The sequence below is a fragment of the Furipterus horrens genome, unplaced genomic scaffold (assembly GCF_987537825.1).
Source record: "Furipterus horrens unplaced genomic scaffold, mFurHor1.1.pri manual_scaffold_17, whole genome shotgun sequence".
NCBI lineage: Eukaryota > Metazoa > Chordata > Mammalia > Chiroptera > Furipteridae > Furipterus > Furipterus horrens.
Genome location: NW_028327187.1, coordinates 34,596,434 through 34,609,677, shown reverse-complemented (window position 1 = coordinate 34,609,677; position 13,244 = coordinate 34,596,434). Strand labels below are relative to the sequence as shown.

Sequence of the window (13,244 nt, the reverse complement as noted above, 5' to 3'; positions counted from 1 at the left end):
GGTTTTCAATTTGGGGGGTGGGGTGGGGTGAGGTCTCCGTTTGTCTTGGCGGTCCCTTTCCCGCCCAAGGAAGTAGCAGGACCACAGCGGCGCCCCGGGTGGACTCAGCGCTCCACCAGGGACGCCCGGGCCCTAAGGGTAAGTTCGAAAATGGCGGAGGGGAAGAAGGAGGGGCTCTGCAGGGCGGGAGGCTGGCTACCAGGGCGGGGGTGGCGGGAAGGAGACTTCAGGGGGCCCAGTGTTGGGGCCGGGGCGGTAAGACGGACGGACTGCGTCGGGTGCCTCTTTGAGGCCCCCTGAGACCTTCGGGATTCCTCGGGGGGATGGACGGTCTGGTGCGTGCGAGTGAGGGAGACGAAGGGATTTCCGTTTCCTTTTAGGCCCGGTCGTCCGCCCAGTAGAGTTGGCATTTCCAGATTGGGGCTTGGGCCGCCTCTCTTCCAGGACCCTCCCCTCGGGACCGCGCGGGGCGCCGCGGGTGATCTGGGCCGGCTCTCCTGGCGCGGTGGGTACTGCCCGCACGGGCTTCCTTCTCGTTCTCCTCCCCTTTTCTTTTCTCCCCTCCCCTCCCCCCCTTGGGCCCCGCGTTCAGGGGAAGGCGGGAAGGCTGCCCTTGCCGGGGCGGGGGGGGTGGTTTGGGGGGGGCAGGTCGGGGCTCCTGGCCCAGCTTTCCGGGATTTGACGAAGGAAGGTGTGGGCGGGTGGGTGCCAACCTGAACCCCATGACCTCTAAGGTAAATCGTGTCAAAGAACTTTTTTTAGTGATCAAAGGGACCCCTCCGATATCCCTCCCCCATGTCTGTGGCATGTATGGAGCTGGGTAGAGTGTGGCTGAGGAGGGCGAGTGAAACAGAAAGAATAGGAGCCAAAGAGCTTTCCGAAGAGGAATTTAGCTAGTAATTCTTTCCGACCTTTTGCTGCCCTAGACACCTCCCCAGCATATTCTGTAAGTAAAGCAAAATTCAGGCTAACTTCCAGTTTCATTATTTTTACTTCGAAATATACTTAATTATTTTTTTTTTCGGGTGGAGGGAGTGGTTATTACTGAAACTATGCCGCGGTCCTCCTCAAATAAATAACTAAATAAATGAATAAAGGAAACCGTCAATCAAAGCTTTGTAAAAACCTGTCCGATTTAATAATTACTTTGCTTTCCAATATAATTATGTCACTAGTTCTGTCACAGCTATACCTTGATTGTTAACGTCGCAAAGAAATTATTAACTTTGGTAAGACTGGAGGCCACTGTAGTATTTCTTCTCTTTATTTACTTAACATTTGTTACAACCAGTTCAAGAGAACACTTACAGACGGCCATCTTAGAATTATAACATTTTAGAGTTGGAAGGGATCTTAGTCCAGCCATTTACAAAAGCAATAACTAAGGCGCAGGAAGATTTCATGACTACCTAAATTAGAACCCAAATTGCCTGGCTCCTTGCTAACCACTCTTTCCGCACAACTGCTTCACTTAGGGTCCAAGCAGGAAAATTAAATGTATTCAGTTCAGCGCACATTTCTGAAGCATATACCACTTTGTGCCATACAACTCTGCTACTACTTTCAGTATTTCTAACATGCTTATGAGGCTGGTGCTTGAGACATTTTCTCTCATCCTTCAAGAAGTGGCAAAAATTTAGGTTTAAAAAGATTTATGCATACATACAGGCACACATGTATACTTGAGTATGCTCAGGTAACTTCTTGAAGGATACATAAAAATGTTAACAGTAAACTTGTGGAGGAAGGGCAGCGGTGGGAGGCTTTTTACTTCGCACTTCACATGTGGCCTCATGTACTGTTTGAATTTCTTATAATAAACAAGTATTGGTTTTAGAATTAAAATCAAGTTTTAAAGTTCACATATGTATATGTATATCAATATAAATAAGTATATGTGAACAGTATATGTGTGTGTGTATACATATATGTATATATATGCATATGTGTCCTTATGTATCAGTGGTTTGGTTTGTTTCTTTCTTTCTTTCTTACCAGTGGTTTGTATTGTAAGATCCAGTGTGGTTCATGTCAGCCCAGCTGGCAGAGCATGCTCACATTTTTCTTCTTTGATTTTCTCCTGTTGTTTCTAATGTAAGATGGTAAAAATTATAAATGTTACTACTCTTAAATATTTTTTTAAAATGCTAACCTTTTAACAACTTTTTTATTGAATTTATTGGGGTCACACTGGTTAATAAAATTATATGAAAATACGCTAAGCTTTTGATTATCGAGTAATTAGCAAACTAACATTCAGTGTATTAAATTTGACACAATGAAAAAATCTGAATATAGAATCTTTGTGGATAAGAATCACTTAGATATTAAGACTGGAAAGATCCCTGGTGATTAGTAGCTCAGCCCTTTTGTTTTTATGATTAGGTCAATCAAGACTCAAAGAAGAAAAAGTGAATTGTCCAAGGTTATATATCTTATTATTAGCGGAGCTTGGACCGGGATTTAGGTTCTAGTCCAGTGCTCCTTGTACTATACCTGTAATTTTATTGCTTTTTAGTGCATTCGATGACTCACTAGGTAGACAAAGTAATGGTGACTAAAGGTTAGGGCCATTTCAATAGATCAGAATTATTGAAATTAATGCACTATTAATTTGTATAGTGCTTAAAATATTTTAGTACTGGAAACATTCCCCTTACATTGATTGTAAATATTAATTTATTTAGTGAATCCTTTGTTTATGTTATAAGTGCTTAGAGGCCCCAAATATGGAATTATATATTTCACTTTTTTTTATCTCATATTTAAGTCTGGTAGCTAGTATTAACAGGAAAAAAAAAGCTTTGGTTTGTGTAAAAACAAAACATTTATTGAGCACCTACTCTGTGCCAATCATTGTACTGTGTGGTAGGGTTCCAAAGGTGAATATGGCAGCATAGATGCCCTTGTTTTGAGTCTGGAAGATTACCATTAGGTGTAAATTCTCAAATGTAATCTCTGGTCTGATCTGGTAATAATATTATAAAATGTGATCTGTAGCACTGTTTAAGTTCATTGAGTAGTTTTGAGGAGACACAAACAGTGGTAAAATAAAAAGTTGATTTTGAATTGAACAAATGTTAGTTTTGTATCATAGACGCCATGTGGTAGAGTGGAAAGAGCCCTGGTTTAGGTGACTGGGTTTCTTGGCTTGGCTTTGTTTCCAATTAGCTGTCCAATTGTGAGCAAGTCACAAAATTTCAGTGCCTCCGTATTTCTTTTTTCATACCTTTTTTTCATATATTTATTCCATCTAATTCAAAACATAAAGAGAGTATTTGGAATATTATATATTATAAAAGAAATGTGTTTTATAGAAATTTTATGAAATTCAGAAAATATACAGAGAATTATTAAGTATAATCCACATTCTTTTATTTTTTTAAAGATTTTATTTATTTATTTTTAGAGAGGAAGAGAGGGAGAGAAACATCAATGTGTGGTTGCCTCTTGCACACCCCCAGTGAGGGACCTAACCCGCAGCCTAGGCATGTGCCCTGAACTGGAAATCAACCAGTGACCTTTCAGTTCACAGGCCAGCGCTCAATCCACTGAGCCACACCAGCCATGACCATGTTCTTTTATATTTACTTTTTAAAATTTACTTTTATTTTTCATTTGGGATCATATTGTATATAGATTGTTTTAATCCTGTTTCAGCATTCTGTTATTGAACTTTTCCTATGTCATGAAATCTTGCAAAATATAGTTTTTATTTATTCATATTATTCTATGCCCCACTTCCTTCATCCGTAGAGTAACAGGTTTAAGCTAGTTGATTCAAAGATTCAAAACCCATTATAATAGTTTAAAAAAAAAATAATCTCAGATTTCATCAAGGAAAAACCCATATAACAATCCCAAATCTGTTTGGAATGAATATTTCAAATAAGGGGACAAGAAATTAAGAACAAGATGGAGACGTGTTTCATAATAATTTAGGGTTTATACATTCACGTATTTTAAAATTTCACATGCTAAATACTTAAGTTTAATTTGTTGGAGGTGTACACGATACATGTATCATTACTGTGTTAAAAACTGACCTATTTTGTTTGTTTTTATAGGATGGGTATATAATATGTTGAAGAGGGAGAAACTGGGCTTCTGAGTTTGATGTTCTGGGATTATAGCACAAAGGAGAGAAAATTTGTGGAAGTTTGGAGGGGTTCAGTAACTTGCCCAAGGTCCAAATAGCTATTGAATTGCACAGGTAGAATTCGGATCCAGATTTCTCTGATTCCAGTAGTCATGCTTTTCTTCCATTGCATGCTGTATTTCAGAAGATGAGGATTTCTTAAATATGTTTCTTGATGGTATTGCTTTGATCCAAATTAACCAATTTGGTATTTTTGAGTAATTGAGACGCTAACATGAGAAATGTTGAGATAGCACATCATGAAAATAGTTTTAGGCTGAGATAACACAACTAACGCATCTTGAGCACCTTCTACTTTGAGCTGAGCTTTTATATCAATGTATTGACAGCGACTGACATGTAGTAAGTAGATGTCTGGTAAAAAAAAAAAAAAAGGTTGACTGAATACTCCTGCTTGTTACAAAGAAATGTATTAGATGAAAAAGGAAAATTTTTAAATTCCCAGATGCTCCAGATAATTGAAAAGAAAGGCCTTTGTATGTTCTGAGAAATTAAGCAAAGTAGTTGTTGATTAGTTATTGTATCTACCATAAGAATTTGAAGACAAACTTAAGAATTACATGTTTTTTCTGTTCTGTATATAACTTAATAGTAGATTGTCCTTTGTGTGACAAAATCTTATTTTTGTTCATTTTGTAGGACTTGGCATGGACTTTCATTATTTTTAATTATAGTATAAAATGTAGCTCTGCTATTTGATACATTTTGGAATTGGGTTTTGGATTTTGGTGTGATTGGTACCCAGTCTTTTTTAAGGGTACATGTAATTCACCTAACATGATGTGCTTTTATGTGTTTTCAAGAATCTAGGTCATGGTAAAAATGAGGTTTACCTGTGTGGGGGAGGAAAAATAATTTTCCTCTACCCTTCTAAGTTCTTCTGGCTGATTTAATAATCAAATTGACATGAGACAGGTTAAAAAGAGAAAACAACCAGATTTATTAGGTGTGTACATATGGAGGCTCTGTAAGACTATGAGACCCCAGGAGAAATTGAGCAGTCGAGAGGGAGGGAGGAGTCTGGGACTTCAAAGGGAAAGTAGACAGTTCACAGGTAAATGAGAAAAAGCAAACAAGCAATAAGAAATTATTGCCATGCAAGCCAGAAACAATGGGGAGTCCCCAGACTTTGTAGGTTCCTCTCTGCCACACTTGTATTATATTATACTAAAGTGACAGCTCCTTTAAGCAGGTTTTCTGCATTCCTTTAGGTCACTAACGGAGGGTGGGGGGGGTCAAAGGTTCTTTCTAAGCCTTTTGTTTCCTAAAAATACACAGCTTAAAATAATTAATATTTCAAAAAGGCATATTTTGTAGTAGCTAACTCTGCTTCCCCTCTTCCCCTCACCTGCATAGACTGGGAACAGCTTGAACTCAGATGGTCAGACAGGTTAAAACTGAGTGAGTTAAGGCTGATTTCCTAAATGGCAAAGCTGGTGCCACTGCACATTCTCTGGTGTACCTATAAATATTTATATATTGTTTGAGCTTTTATACTTATTCCTGTAATGATTTTGTTGACCTCCAAACACAGGCCTTTCACTATATATATTGCTTGCTATGTGATTTACCTTTCTATGTATGGCTCCAGCTAATTTTTCAACCCTTGAAAGGGCAAGGAGCTTAACATTTTCTGTTACCTCACTGGACCACCCCTTCTGCCAGTAATCCTTGTAGTAATTTCCTTAGACCTATATTAGTCATAATCACTGGGTTTGATTTTTGACTGCTATTTACTGGCCATGGGATCTTTGATGACTTAGCCAGAAAACCACAGTTTCCCCATACTTCAAATGGGGGTTTTGATATGTTATATAGGTTAAATTATATACCACATACGAAAGCACTCTTTAAGTTGTGAAGCACATTGCATATTTTACTTAATATCCAGAGGTAACATGGTAATAAAAAAAAACAGGGTGGGCTGTGGAATCACACGTTCATGCTTAAATTTTGCCCTTGTGTTAAAACAAAAAGGATTAGAAATTTTGTTAGCATGCCTTAGTATATTAGAGACAATATTTACACGTAGCTAAAATGATGGGATGGAGGGAAATGAAAGTTTGTAGGTAAGTGTTTAGTACACGTGGGCACTCATAAAATATTTTGTACTGTTTTAATTTGGCCTGTAGTCACTTATTGTGGCAAAGTTTCCTTTATGTCTTTTTTAGAACTTATTTTAATGTATTGATTTTTTTTTAGAGAGAAACATTAATATGTTCCAATAATCTATGCATTCATTGAATCTTTTTAAAGTTTTATTATTTTTAATTTTTGAAAAATATTTTATTTATTTTTAGAGCGAGGTGTAAGGAGGGAGAAAGAGGAGAGAAACATCAATGTGTGGTTGCCTCTTGCACACCTCCAACTGGGGGCCTGGCCTGCAACCCAGGCATGTGCCCTGACTGGGAATCAAACCAACAACCCTTTGGTTTGCAGGCTGGCACTCAATCCATTGAGCCACACCAGCCAGGGTCCAGCTGCTTTTCCTTTTGGTTAGACTCTAGTATATTTTTTGGATAAAATTTATAATAGAAAATTAAGAAAAGCAATAATAAGAAAATAAAAATCGGTAATCCCACTGCTGAGAGATAATCATAGTAGAATTTTAATGCATAATTTAGCCTAAATCTTTATATATCTATCTCTGTACTTTTATTATTGGGATTATACTGCACAATATTATTTTGTGACCAACTTTTTTCACTTAATAAGATAACCATGAACATATATGTCCATGTCCTTTAGTATTCTTCTGCAGCCTGAGTTCTTAATGGTTGCCTTGTGTCCACATATCAAAGTGTTGTCCTCTTTTGTTGGACATTGAAACTTTTGTTTTTATAAAAGGCACTGTATTGAACATCCATGTGTGTGTGTGTGTGTGTGTGTGTGTACACATATATATGGATAAAACTTCCCTAATCATTTTTTAAGAGTTAATGCTTAGAACTAGAATGGCTTGATCAAAGGTAATCATATATTTAAGACTTTTAGAACATATAGCCAGATTACCGCTAGAAAAGGTGCACAGATTTTTAGTTTTACCAGCAAGTGTGCCTATTCTCCCATACCTTCCCCACTGCTGAATTTTTATTGTTGGTAGTGATGGCAATCAGCCAAACCAGACAAAAATGGTATCTTTTAAAATGTTTGTTTTTTATTACTAATGAGATTTAACATTTTTGTATATGTTTGCTGTTCATTAGTATTAACCACTTTTTCTTGATTAAAAGGAGGTTGTGATAAGACTACTACTGTTTGAGACCATTTAATATTAGTGTTAAAAGCAAATAATGACATAAACAGGTTTAGATAGGACATTCATTCCAACTTTTTTATAATAATAAAAACTATATATTTTTTAGCCCTGGCTGGTGTGGCTCAGTAGATTGAGCACCAGCCTGTGAACTGAAGGGTCTCTGATTCAATTCCCAGTCAGGGAACATGCCTGGGTTGCAGGCCAGGTCCCCAGTTGGGGGCATGCAAGAGGCAACCATACATTGACGTTTCTCTCCCTCTCTTTATCCCTCCCTACCCTTCTCCCTAAAAATAAATAAAATCTTTAAAAAATGCAACTGATTTATGGATATTTATGAAAAAGATTATATAGTTTTCATACAATAAATATACAAAAGTATAATAGTAAAATGCTGCTAGCTTACTAAATGTCTGGCAATGAAGGTACATACCTGTATATAACATATGTTAACATTTTTTTTGTTAACATTTTTTTAATGTTCATACATGCACTGTATTCATAGACCATCTGTGGAGGAATACACAGAAAACTGGTAAGAGTGATTGCTTCTAGGAAGGGAACCAGAGGTTTAAGGTACCAGGAGTGGAATGAATGCAACTTTTGTACCTCTTGAATTGTTTGGTCATGTGTGTGTTGTCTCTTAAACAAGATACATCTAAAATTAATGTTCATTATGGATTTAGTGAGATTTTGATACATTTATACAGCCAGGTACTTGTCATCCACTGAAAATGTTTCTAATCCAGATTAAAATTGATGTGGGAAGATGTTCTACATTATTAAATGAAAAAGAAGTTATAAAATACCATGTACTATAAATCCCCTTTAGAAATATTTATAATGTGCATGTGCTCATGCACACAGGAAAAGTTCTTAAAGGATAAATATACTAAAGTGTTCACAACCTAGGTAGTAGGATTTTTCTAACCCTTCTCTTTTAAAAAGGAAAAGTTTGTATTACAGATTGTATTGGTATCTATCTTGAGATTTTTTTTTCTTCCTATTTTAATTTTAGCAAATTTTGTTTTGTTTTGTTTTTTAATCCTTACACGAGGACATGTTCTCTGATTTGAGAGAGAGAAACATTTTGATCAGTTGCCTCCCATATGCCCTAACCAGAAATCAAACCTGCAACCTTTTGGTGTATGGGATGATGCTCCAACTGAGCCACCTGGCTGTGGCGCAAAGGTTTTGATCTGAGTTCTGAATAAGCATAAATAATATTAATCTATGTCATAGATCTACAGTTTGGACTGTACATGGTGTGTTTTTGACTTAGACTACTGATTAATGAGCACTATAAATTGTCTTTAGGTTCTGAACAGTTCAGTGAAATGGAAGAGGGAATAATAGTGATTTTGACCCTTTTTGTGCTCTTGAGTGAATTCTTAAGCCCCAAATCTGTGTATTCTTCATGTAAAACATTCTTTTGGGGGAGCACTGTCCCATAATTTGTTGAAGACTAGTTGAAGGAATGCTTTACTGTGTTTATTCTGAGGGAACTGTACCTGTGGAGATAATTATTATGAATAATTTGTCGAAGATTTAAGGTCTGTGCTAAAATTTCAGATATTACCATGACTTTCTAAATGAAGTAAACATGTAATTGATATTTCTTTTGTTGGTTCTCAGTATGCCTTTTCAGGTATTTACAAAAGTAGGCTTCATGATCAAGCATATATTGTATACAGAAGTATTAGTAAGCTTATGTTCTTGACTGAGCTTTTGGGCTAAGTGCTCATTAATGCCATTCACTTACTTGAATGGCTCTAGTGCTTAAGTTTAGGGAAAGAACTTTTGATTTGATTGAATGTAATTAACCTCAAAACTTTTATTGACCATTTACCTTAAGTAAAAAAATATGCTTCATCATTTGAAGAATTTCAGTATAGTATAAATGAACAATTTGTTGATTTTTATGTAAATGTATCATAGTATAAAAGCTGAATTTGAAAAATTATATTCCAGTTTTGTTTAGGGTATATCATTTTAAAAATCCAGCTTTTTAATACTATGATATGTTTATGTAGAGATATTTTCTAGATTCTACCACATTGTAAATCAAAGTGCTATTTCTAAACGGAACTAACTGACTAATACTTTAAGATAATTAAAAGATGGATTGACCTACACTGGGTCAGGAAGAATGCTGCTTATTTAGCAAGATCTCTGTTGGATCCTCTATAGAGGAAAAAGCTACTGATGAGGAAAACTTGTAATATTTGAGCAAAGAGAGAATCTTAAGATAAACTTTAAATTACAATCGTGTTTTTTTGGTTAGCGTATATGATGATGTTACTATAAAATTTTTATGAGTCCTATACTATTTTTGAAAAGTCACATTAGTATATGGGTTTTTATTTTTATCACTGAAGAATTTACTGTTTACATGGTATGCATATTATTTTCTATTTTGGTAACATTTCCTAGACACAATGGCATAGTACCAATTTTTAGTACTCATAGTGATTTTAAGAATGTAGAGGAGGTAGTGGTTGGAATGTGGATTAATAATGGCAGTAGCCTAATAGAAGTGGTTCAACAATTTTTCTTTTGCCCAGTATTTATTAAGCGCTACTGAGTGTTGTGCATTGCTTTAGGCATTGGTAATACAAATGTAATAAAACATAGCCCTGTCCTAAAGGACCTTTATTCTATCAACATACACACGCGCGCGCAGGCAGACACCTGCATAAATCACTAAATCTTCTAGTACACTTGGGTCATTCGCTGATTATGTAGAGAATACATGGAAGCACAAAGAGTGGTCACAGTGTCATAGATGAGATTCTAAAAACAACTGTTTTCTGGATTTTAAACAGACGCCTAATGTTTCAGTCAGCATGATAGTAATACTATAGTGGGAGCTAATAGGGTTATATTGTTTGCTTAATTCTTTTTTTTTTAAGTTGTTTAATCCTCTCAGAACATCAGTCAGTTGCCTCCTGCACATGCCCTGACCAGGGATCAAACCTACAACCTTTTGGTGTATTGGGACGACATTCCCAAACAACTCAGCCACCCAGCCAGGGGACTGTTTATACTTTTAACATCACTGTGTTAGTTTCGTAGGGCTGCCATAAATCAAGTGGCTTAAAACAGCAGAAATTTGTTTTCTCACAGTTCCGGAGGCTGAAAGTCCAAAATCAAGATGTTGGCAGGCCATACTCTTTCTGAAGGCTCTGGGGAGAACCTGTTCCATTCCTTTCTCTTGGCTTCCAGGGTTGCCATTGATCCTTGGTATTCCTTGGCTTGTAGATGCATCATCACTCCAGTCCCTGCCTTCATCTTCACATGGCTGTCTTCCCTGAGTGTCTCTGTTTCTTCTCTTTTTATAGGGATATCAATCATATTGGATGATTGATATCATATTGAGGTCACCATCCTAGTGACCTCATCCTAATATGATCACATCTCCAAAGACCCTCTTTTTAAATAAGGTCGCTTTCCTAACTGGTGGTACTTAAGAAATTCTTTTTTTCATGATGAGAAGTTAACAAAGCCCTTGGTTGCAGGAATAATATAAAGTATTTGTAGTTTATTAAGTGAGCCTATAGTGATTGGAGGAATTTCTTCCAGAGACAAGAAGGTTGAAGCACATAGGCGTTGTACACATCTATGAGCTGGACAGAAAAAAAAAAAAACAAAACTAAAGGTTTTGCCATTTATTTGTTAAGAACAGTGATTTACTATTCAGGTGCTATTTTGACTTTAAAAGTTTTAATAAGTATTTATAATAGTTGATCTTCAGTCATCAGAGATAGATTCCTAGTTAGCCATCTTCAGTAAATTTGTATTAATTCTGAGTCAAAATTACTTTCTCTGGTGTCTGGTACACATATGAAACCACTTCTTTTTTTTATTTCTGAGATGCTATGATAACTGAAACTCATGGTATTATGGAATAGATTGTTTTTAAAAATCACGTAAGCCAGTAATAATTGACTACCAAATAGCTTTTAAAAAATTTTTCCTGGCCCTGGCTGGTGTGGCACGGTGAATTGAGTGCCAACCTACAAACCAAAAGGGTGCTGGTTCGATTCCCAGTTAGGGCACATGCCTGGGTTACGGGCCAAGTCGGGAGTGTGCAAGAAGCAACCAATCAGTGTATCTCTTGCACATTGATGTTTCTCTCCCTTTCTCTCTCCCTCCCTTCCCCTCTGTCTAAAGATAAATAAAATCTTTAAAAACAAAAAGAAAACTTTTTTTTTTTCTGTTAAGCTTCATTTCAAGTAAGGCAGATTTTTATTAGAAATCTTAGTACTAAAATACATTTCTCAGTAGTGTTTTCATATTGTATTACACAAAGAAATATTTCTCTGCATGGGATTTTTTTCTGTTTAACATTAGAGTTTGTTTTCCAATTAATCAAGACTTTATTTGTTCATATATATATATATATATATATATTTTTTTTTTTACCATTTAGAGAAGTTATCCTTCACAATAGTCATTTGATTCTTTGTTGTTTTAATAGCATACGACTGTTATAAAGGCATCCATACTAGCCCTACCATAAAATTAATGAATAGCTTTGGAGGGAATTATCCATAAGCCATAAGTAATTAATGTACTTCATAATAATATTAATTTTTTCATACATACATACAGTAGTAGTGCTCACGCACATTGTACAATGATAAATTCCAAAGAAATCAGGCAAAGAATGAATGTCAGCAGCCATACTCTTGCTTGTTCCAAGTGAATATGTGGGGAATGTGGATAAACTCTACCTGTCAATGGTCAATACTTCTTTTTCCTGAAGTGTTATAATCCCACTAAAGAAAAACCAAAATTTTGTATAAAAACGTGCACAAATTTGTCTTGTGTATAAAAATATTTTAGTCAAGGTTTATTTTGTATCCAAACCAATTCACACTACTTGAATACATAAGAAGAGTTCAAAAGTGTGCACACATACGCTTGCGCACGCGCACACACAACAAAAGGAATACTTTCTGATGAGATTGGGAATGAGGATAACAAATTAAAGGAGAGAATCTCCTATATTACCAGGGTCAATGGAATTAACTGCACTTTAAAACTTAAGTTATATATATATTTGAAATTAGTTTATAAATATGTATAGGACAGACAAACACCAATGTGAAAAGCTGCCACAAAATTTCATAATTCAGGAACATAGCTTCAGTGCTTCATAATATGGAAAGAAACTTCTGAAAAGAGCCAGTTGTTTAATTTCTTAGAAGTTAAAAATGCATTTCAGGAAATGATTTGTAATGATTAGCAACAGAAGAACAACATTAAGAAATAAAGTACTGGGAACAGAAGAACTGGGGCCCTCAGTACCAGAAGAGATAGAATCAGACTTCACATTAGAATTTTAAAGAATGTAGTTAAAGGAAAACTTAACCAGGGACCTGTGCAACAGGTTAAATATTTAACCAGTTAAAACAAATAATTTGGTACTCTAATCTAGTTCTAAAAATGTACTGTAACATTTAATTCTCCATATGAAAGTGTATAACTTCATTAGCAAAGGTTCTTTTGTTTTAGACTTAAAATGACATCTGGTCCATCAAAATGTATGCTAGCAATTACCAAGCTATTATTTTAATAACATTTAAGCAGCTTTATCAAGATAGAATTCATATACCTTAAATTAATTTGGAAGTGTTCAGTTCATTGATTTTTAGCATATTCACAGAGTTGTGCAAACATCACTACACCTAATTTAGAATGTTTTCATTACTCCAAAAAGAAACTAACCATTAGCAGTTGCTCCCCATTTCCCTTCTTCCTCCACCCTTTAAGCAATCACTAATCTACTTTTTGTTTTTATTTTTATAACATTCTGACTCACAA

The 13,244-nt window shown here is 35.8% G+C and overlaps 1 protein-coding gene across 1 annotated transcript in view; it reads left to right on the top strand.

Annotated features, from left to right (window-relative positions):
- The first annotated feature begins 450 nt into the window (after window positions 1-450).
- XIAP (X-linked inhibitor of apoptosis) overlaps window positions 451-13,244 on the top strand; it is a 29,897-nt gene continuing 17,103 nt past the window's right edge. The window contains 1 exon segment of the mRNA XM_090264759.1: window positions 451-505. The gene's annotated coding sequence lies outside the window, so the exon portion shown is untranslated.